This window comes from Arvicanthis niloticus, chromosome 8 (genome assembly GCF_011762505.2).
Source record: "Arvicanthis niloticus isolate mArvNil1 chromosome 8, mArvNil1.pat.X, whole genome shotgun sequence".
Taxonomy (NCBI): Eukaryota; Metazoa; Chordata; class Mammalia; order Rodentia; family Muridae; genus Arvicanthis; species Arvicanthis niloticus.
In genome coordinates, this window is record NC_047665.1 from 83,330,815 (window position 1) to 83,340,101 (window position 9,287).

Sequence of the window (9,287 nt, forward strand, 5' to 3'; positions counted from 1 at the left end):
CATTCTGCCTGGAGAGTTCTTCTGGCATGCTCTGCTGCGTCTACTGCCCAGGGCCAAGAATGACAAAAATCCTTTGTGTATATTTCGGGGTGGGAAAGACCAGATATTACTGTGAACAGCAGTTAACTTGCTGTTCAGACAAGACTCCCAGGGCAGCTGTTGTAACTCAGACAGCAATAACTTTAACATGTGGCTCTGCTGCCAGGAGAGATTGGTAGAAACTTTGAACAAATCATTTAAGAAATTATGCTCTCATGATAATGTTGAATGGTCTTAAGATTGACTTACAGATATAACTGGATGTTTGTTAATATCATTCCAAAGAAGTACAGCAAGATATTAATCAACCAGGGCTGTGCTTTTCCGTCCATCCCATTGTAAACATCTGCTTTCAGTAAAGTCCATACGTTTTCTGTCGGCAAAAATTGGAAACGACACCAGATTTGAAATCCACAGCTACAGTTGAAGCTGACTTAACCTCTTATGTGCCGGCACTCACAGTCTTCCTTAAACTAGCATCTGGGTCAGCTTTACAGGGAATTTATAAATTCTAACTTGTGAAGAAGACAGTAGTTTTTAGCCAAAGCTTAACTATTATTCATGCTTAATTTTCAGTCTTAACACGTGTAAGTGTACACATGAGATTTTAAAATTTTTGAATGAAGAAAACATTATTAATATTTAAGCAGGAGTTATTTACACTGAAGTAAAATTACTTCAGTAGATAATAAAAACAGGATTAGCTGAAACAACCTATTACTAGAAAGTGAGTATTCAACACAAAGTTATATGAATCTCAACATTCCCGGCTAAATATCCTCAAGACCTATATCTTATTAATGTCATTTTAAAAAAAAACATTTGATGGGTTTTTGCCTTGAACATATGCAGACCAAAGTTAAGGAATATAATTATCCTTGTTCAGAGTGATACCTGATGGTACCATTATTGATCTTCAATCACCAGGGAAGCATAGAATTAAGAGTGTCATTGCTGATTATTGTAGCACATTCCTGTAATCCCAGCACTTGGGAAGCAGAGGCAGGAGGATAACTAAGAGTTCATGGCTAGATTGAGCTACAGGTGAGTTCCAGGTCAGTTAAGGCTATACAGTGAGGTTTTGTCTACGAAAACAAAACAAAACAAAACAAAAACAAAAATCTACTTTGGCTCATATTGACTTACTTTTTGTTTTGTTTATTTGGGGCTTCGGAGATGGCTCAACCATTGAGGAACTTGCGGTGCCAGCAGGAGGATCAGAGTTTGGATCCTCAGAACACATGCAAATGTCAGGTGGGAGGGATAGCCCACCTCTAATCCAGCCTTGGAAGTTGGAGACAGGGGATCTTCAGAGTAAAGAAGATTGCAACATTGGTGGGTTCTGGGTTTAAGAGACCCTGCATCAGAAGAATAAGCTTTAGTGCACCTGAAGAAGATTTCTATCAGTGTCAGGCCTCTACATTTATATATGTGGTCATGTGCACTTCAAGACACATGTGCACCTGTACATACAAACACAGGCAAACCAGAAGATAAAAAAGCTGGTTGCTGCTAGACACTTGGACAGACACTTGCCCTGGCTTTGGCCTACCTGGATGTCTCTTTTTTTCTCACTATTGCTTCTATATTCTTCAAAGCACCACATGGTCTCTGCTGTTGGACTAGTCTGTTTAGTCTGCCCTGCCTAGCAGCTACTACTAATCTGTGCCAGCCTTGTCTGTCATTCATGATGCCCAAACAGGCACAACAGCTTCTGCCAGCTCTGTCACCTACTTCCTGATTCCTCAACGCCCCTGCACCCCAACCCCCATGATGTCTTGTTCTCTCCTTTTATCTCTACTGGGGCCCAGAACAGTAATGCACTTGCTCTGTGCTACTCGACAGCTGCTGGCTCCTGGCTTATCTTCTGGCATTCACTCTTACCGCACACTGCTAAGGCCAAACCACAAGGTAGACTCTAGGCTCTCTCACTCTGATGCTGGCCCTCTCTCTGACGCTTTGGAACATGTCACTGATACTTGATCTTCCTGGAAGTCCAGTGCTGGCTTTCTTCTCTGTACTCTTTCCTTCTTCCTAGACTCAGAGATTCAGGGAGCACTTTCCCCTGTTTTTTGCTTTTGGAGTTCAGAGTTAGCAATGCCTCTTACCTCATGCTCCCTTTTTGTTATTGTTACAGAGCCAGACTAGCTCAGCTGATTCCCAGCCTGACCTAGATTTGCCTGGATGCTCTTGTCACCACCTGTCTGTCTTCTCCACACAATTGCCTCATTTCTTGGACACACTGATAACAATGAAGCCTCTACTCAGACTGTTTGGGGGTATCACAAAGTCACAGATCAGAGTCAAAGTTACTAAATGTAACTGGGGAAAAAGGAACTGATAAGGAAAGAGTAATGGAAAGGAGATGAGAATCTAAATGGGTTTGTTAATAAAAGTAATGAAGAGTCATGAAAAGAAAGCTGCAGAGAAAGATGTGTAGGAACAAGATATTAATATTAATACCATTAATAATAATATTAATCGTATTAAATGTATGTGACAATCAGTCCTACCTATTCAGAGCCTTAACATTTGACTGGTAACATGCTCTATATTATCAAAAGACTTGGTCTCAATCTGGCTAATGAGGAAATACTGTTAGAGGCATTGATGAAAATAGCTAAGAAGGTTCTCTGATTCCTTTAAATGAAGTATTGAAGTCCATGGATATAAGGTAGACACACAGAAAAGTTAAAAAAAAAACCTAATAATTTTAATGTGTTCCAAACATGAATTTATCATAAACCTCAGTAGACAATGTCACTGATTTTCATGAATTTAAAGGTTTGAGAAGACAAGTGCTGAAAGGTGACATGATAGGGACAGTTTGCATGAACGTACTATTTGCTTTGAAAACAAGGCAATATAGAACAATTCCTCCTAGCCATACAGTAAGGTTTCCTTTCTTGACAAAGGGTGGGTGTGGGTGGGAGGAGCTTGCTTAAAGGCAAACCATTACAGCAATCAGTGTTTTCATAAAAACATATGTTTTTTCAAGTGCAGCATTAGCCAAAAGAGATATTAGACATTTGGGTAATCACCAAGATTTATTTACATATAAACTAATACCTATGTCCCTGATCATAGTTTTAAATTTAAGGGAAATAATGGCTTAAAGACTTTTCTATTGAAATTATGGGTACCAGTTAGTATTTCTGTGCGAAGAGGAGAGAGAGGCATGAAATTCTATAAAGCTTTGGACGCTTAAGAATGCTTCTTCTCTCTCCCCTCTTCCCGTCTTGCTGCCTTCATTATTTTTTGAGATGCTGGGAATTGAACAAAGGGCTTAAGGAGTGCTGCACAAGGGCTTTATCATGGAGCTATATCCAGGACATATATCCCTGCCCCTCCCCTGCCTTTAGACAGGGTGAGTGTAGCCCAGGCTAGCCTCAAGCTCACTATATAGTTAAAGATGATCTTGAGTTTCTCATCTCCCTCCCTGCACTGTAAGAGCTGAGGTTGTGAAGGTACACCACTGAGCTTGGATGCAATATTATATTTTTATTATGCTCAGCTATTTTTAAACTAATAGTGGTTTATATCTATAATTGTAAATTTTAAAATTCTCTAAAATGACTAATATTTTAGTTTTTGTGAAAGGATTGGTGGGGCATTCTGTGGTTTGTGGCTTTAAAAACTGAGCCCTGTTCTTTCAATGAGAGGGCTGAGAAACAGTAAGAAAAATGGCCAAATCAGCTGCAAGCTATCTGTCTGTCTATCTATCTATCTATCTATCTATCTATCTATCTATCTATCAGTTCATTTATGGAGACCAGGTCTCAATATGTAGCTTTGGCTACCTGCCACTTCCTTATGTAGATCAGAATGGCTTCAAATTCATAGAGATCTGTCTGCCTCTGCCTCCTGAGTGCTGGGATTTAAAGTATGCATCAACACACCTGGCTTTGCAAGGTGATTTTTAACTTATACAGTAGTACTCCTTATAATTTGTCCACACAGAGTCCCTGCAAATTTGATACTGAACCCTAAAGTGGATCCTAAAACTGATCCTGAGTCCACAAGAATGATGTCACAATCAGAGGAGGCGTTAACTCTAAGGCTCAGAGGTAAACAGATGATAGGTGTGAGTGAAATATGTGCTAAAGACAAAAGTCACAAACATATATCCACATAATTATTTAGTCATGCTTACTCTGACCTAGATGAATGAACATTATGTTATATACATTCCTTATAAAACATTTCAATAAAAAGTTATTTTACGCAGAAAACAAAATTCTCCTAAAGAGCGTAACCTAAACATATATTTTGGGGCTTTACAATTCATATTAATTTCAGAGATCAACATTAATTATCATCAGAAACAAATTGTCTAACTGACTGGCTTTAGAGCTGAGCAAAGAGAGAGATCAATTGAATTAAACAAATCACCTCAGGTAGCAATGTCAGGACTTAAATACAGAATCCGTAAATCCTAGTGTGAGATCTCTTAACCCATCTTATAGTCTGAAGATTAGAAATACACACACACACACACACACACACACACACACACACACACACACACAGAGAGAGACACACACACACACACACACACATGTGTACAGGTAGGTATGAATGTGTTTCTGTGGGTGTTCATGGAGGTCTGGGGTCAATGTTGTCTTTTGAAACAGCATCTCTCACTGGTAGCTGGGGCTTGCTAATCAGGCAGGGCATCCTTTGCCTCCCAAGTGCTGCTATTACAAGCATGTGCTACTGCTACTACTACACCTGGTTTTAGTGGATACTGGAAATAGAAGTCAGGCCTGCATATCTGTAAGACAGGCACTTTATTTACTAAACCATCTTTCCAGCTATGCTGTGTCCTGAATGGCTTGGTCCTGGAAGTCTGACTGGGATGACTCTGTGGTGATGAAATGATAAGACACATGCCAAAAATCTGGGATTGGGCAGCCTGTGCTGGCTCTGGTGTTGGATACCTATTATGTGACCAGTAATGTAGAGGGCTTATTATGTGCAACATGAGGAGGGGTTAGTGGGAGGTCTCCCTATGGGATCAGTCTCAGGTTGTACACATCAGGAAGAAGAAAGCTGCACTTGATCTCTTCTGTACACTGGTTTGAGACAAAGGTCAATTGTTCATCAACACTTCTGCTTGGGTCAGAGGAAAGGTCTGTCATTTCTCAGAGCCTTCTTGTGGCAGGCTTTGCCTTGTCCACTGGGTCTTAGGCACTCATATACTCTCTCAGGAACTTATCTGCTCCTCACCCAGCTCAGTCTCTGATCCTCATTATACATAAAAAACTTTTGGGGGAAATACTTAAATAGCTCAGATTCTTTTAAAATCTGGTGGTAAAGTTTGAAAATGTGCTTGATCCTTACTCAGTTTCATCATACCGAACAGAAGAGATTAAAGCCACGGCTCTCTAAAATATATGTGCAATCCTTCGCTCTCTCCACCAGATGACACATTTTTGTATGTCTAAACTGTTCAGAGAATAAACAAATGCAGGAAAAATCGAGTCTTAGAGCCTAAGAGAAAGCAAACATTGATGGTGATTGTAAGAAAATGGTTAAATATTAAAAAGACTTTGTTAAAGAAGAGAAAAACACATTTCAGAGCAATTAGACTATGGTGGTAGTTTATAAAAGCAGCAACAAGGCACTGGGGCCGTGGGTCAGTGTGCACAGTATGTGCTTAGGAGTCATGTAGCCCTAAGTTCATTTCCTAGCATCTACTACCCCACTCCAAGAGTTAAAACAATGCCACGTATATTGTTTAGGAACACATATATGTTGTCAAACATATATGAATATAATGAATATAAAACATGCATAGACTGATAAACACTAAATTCATGGATGTTGTGCCTGTAGGGATGTTGGGCAGGGGGCCTGGGAGAGGTAACAGATTTCATCTGAATTACAAATGCTTTAGAAGCCTTAAAAGTATTAAGGGGAGAGCTCTGGCAAGCAATGATTTACTCATTTCATTTTGTTATTCTTTGTGTATTTTATTATCCTTGGAACATTTTATGGCTTAAAAAAGAATGGGGGAATCAAGTTGCTTTGGGGGTGGACTGAGTGTTTGCTGCACTGAGATGCACTTTCCAGACTTTGGAACTCAGTATTTAAAAAAAAATACACTAGACATTCAAGAACATGTAGACATGTTTGGATAGAACTCTACTACTATTGACATATGTGATATCCAGAGAAGTAATTTGATCCATCCTAAGGCTAGCTTATATGATGAAAGCTCCAGGCTTATGTGTGGTCTCCTCTCTTTTGGTAAGGCAGTGGTTATGAATCACATTCTGTCTATGGCCAGACTATCAGATTCCTTATTCTACTCTTTGCAAATACTTCTGTGAGTTGTATGGTGTTAACTTATTTCCAACCCTAGTGCTTAGGATCCTATATTACTCTTTCATGTTTGATTTTATCTAGAGCTACATATTATCCAACATGGAATTCTCTCTTCCTGAGAAGGTAAACGTAATATTTAAGTCCCAGTTCCTCACTTGGAGTTCTGTCACCACTAAATATTGTGTTTGGTTCCTCTATTTATAGTTTAAAGAATGAAAAAATGAATTCTGCTTTTACTTCTGTTTGAATTCAAATTCTTTTCACCTGATTTCACCATTTACAAGTTTCTCTGAGCAGATAGGTAAATCAATCTGTAGCCAACACGAATATTTGGGACTACTAATGCAACTATTTATATTTAGGGGTACTTCCAACTATCACCACCTATGTAATTGCTAGAATGCCCTTTTTCTAACGGACTGATTCAGGGCTAAAGTACAACTATGATGTTCTTCAAAAATTGTCTTTCCAATGTAGCTTAAAAAGGGCAGCAACAAAACAAACAAAAAACAAAACAAAAAACGGGGAAAGGAGCTTTTCTAGGCTGTAGATGGTTGCCAGGTGCTTCCAGTGTGTCTTGAAGATGTTTGGTCTTGAAGATCTCTCACCAGAGGCCATCTCTACAGCCGATGCTTTCTTCTATGCATAATGCTGCTACTTGGATAATGTTCCTACTCAATGCTCCTACACTTTGTGAGGGAACATAGAATTCCACTTCTCTAAAAGAACTGCATGTGGGCTCACGTTTTTATTTGATCATTAGACTCTGAAAATGATAGCTATGATAAGTTTGCAAAATAGATACAATAAAGGTTTTCTCTCTTTGAAAAATGAAGTGTCCAGTTATCAAAAATGAAAATATGGTACACACAGGGAGAACTGTTTTTCAGTAGGACGTCTGACAGACGCGTTAAGAACGCGTGATCTTGCAGAGCATCTGGGTTGATTCCCAGCACCCATACACGGGCTTACCACGGTCTCTAACTCCAGCTCTAGGAGATCTCATGTTTTCTTATGACCTCCCTGGACTCCAGGCATGCACATGATGCAAATGGAGGTGAACAAAACACTCATACATATGAAAATAAAATTTAAAAAATATAAAGAAAGAACTCTGTGAATAAAACTTTGCTCTCCATCTCTTTGACTGGAAACGTCCATCAGAGACAGTGAGGTAACACAATGGTGACACCTAGTGGCTGGTGTAGTTAATGCAGCAGCAACACATTTTACCAAAGCAACTTCCTGTTTTCTGTGTGTACATTTCCTCTTGAAAACAGACATTAAATATACCTATGAAGAAATAGAATGATATCATAATTAATAAATCTTTGGCTTTAATATCATTAAAAATCTTAGGCTTGACCTGAAAAATGGAAAAATATTTTTAAACATGAATATATTGTCATTATTTCGTTATATTTTATTTTTAATTGTAATTTAGGGAGGAATTCTTTAAAGAGATTAATATTTGGAACTTAAAGTTAAAATTTAAGAGGGCGAGAAGGTGGCTCAGGTAGTAAAGTGGTTGCACACAGCATGAGGTCCTGGACTTGATATCCAGAAGACCCACATAAGAAGCCATTGGGGTGGTAAATCTTGTAATCCCAGTGCCAGGAGGCAGCCTATTCTAATTGGCAAGCCTTATATCCAAGTCTCTGTTTAAAAAAAAACAAATTAGGTATCTGGAGCTTCAGATATGGCTCAGCGCATATAAGCACTTGTTGCTCCTGGAGGGGACCCGACCTGGGTTCAATTCCCAGAACCAGCATAATAGCTTGAAACCATCTGTGACTCTAGTTCCAGGAGTTCAGTAAACACCTTTGACTTCTGCACATAACAGGCATGTATGTGGTGTGTGTGTGTGTGTGTGTGTGTGTGTGTGCACATAGATATAAATCTTTAAAAATAAAACTAAACAAAAAAATCCCACCAAGGTGAATGGCCCTGAGAAATTGACCTCTGAGATCCACCTGCATGTTTTTATAAAGTACATTTATTTTATTTATTTGTAAAGTACACTGTAGTGGTAAATATTTAATTGACTTTAGGCTCCCGATGGGGCACACATGATTCTTCTGCACCCATTCAAGAGCTCTGGATCCACGAATGAAACACACACACACACACACACACACACACACACACACACACACACCAGCTAATTTTGATATGCTTTGACTAGCTCAATGGCTGGCCACTTCTAAACCTCCCTGCAGCTAACACACATTCCTCTCCAGTATTCCTGAGTTAACATCTTTTAAAATCTGTATTTCGTCTCTGCTACCGCAGACATAATCAGGGGAGTGGCCCCTAGAGCCCCTTTCCTGGATCCTTACATGTTGGCAGCCATTGAAGTCCGTTCTCTTTGCTTCCCCGTCATGGGCACTCTCCCCTCTCTGTCCTCTGCCTGTACAGTCTGAAAGTCCTGCCTGTTTCCCTGTCCAGCCATTGGCTGTATGGCAATTCTTTATTACCTATCAAAGCCCTCAACATTTGGAAGCAAGGTTTTGTGTGTGTGTGTCCGCACAGAGGTGAAAGCAGAGCTTTCTGCATGTGAGGAAAGCACTCTTACTAAGTTATTGCCCCAGCTCTACATACCTACAGTAAAACACAAGCTGGGTGTGACGGCTCATCCCTGTAATCTTATCACTAGAGAGGCTGAGGCAAGAAGACCACCATGAGTTAGACACTAGAGTTAGACACTAGCTTCAGAGTGACAGCATCTCTCAAAACAAACAATAAAAACAAAAGTAATTGAAAAACTGTATGTACCACAGAGGTTGTGAAGTGGAGAATCATGACACACCCAGCCTTCCCGAATTAGTCTCCTTTTGAGAGGTTGAGCTGCATTATCAAATTACTGTCCATAAGCATAGTGTTCATTTGTATTCCTGTAAAGACTATATCAGACATCC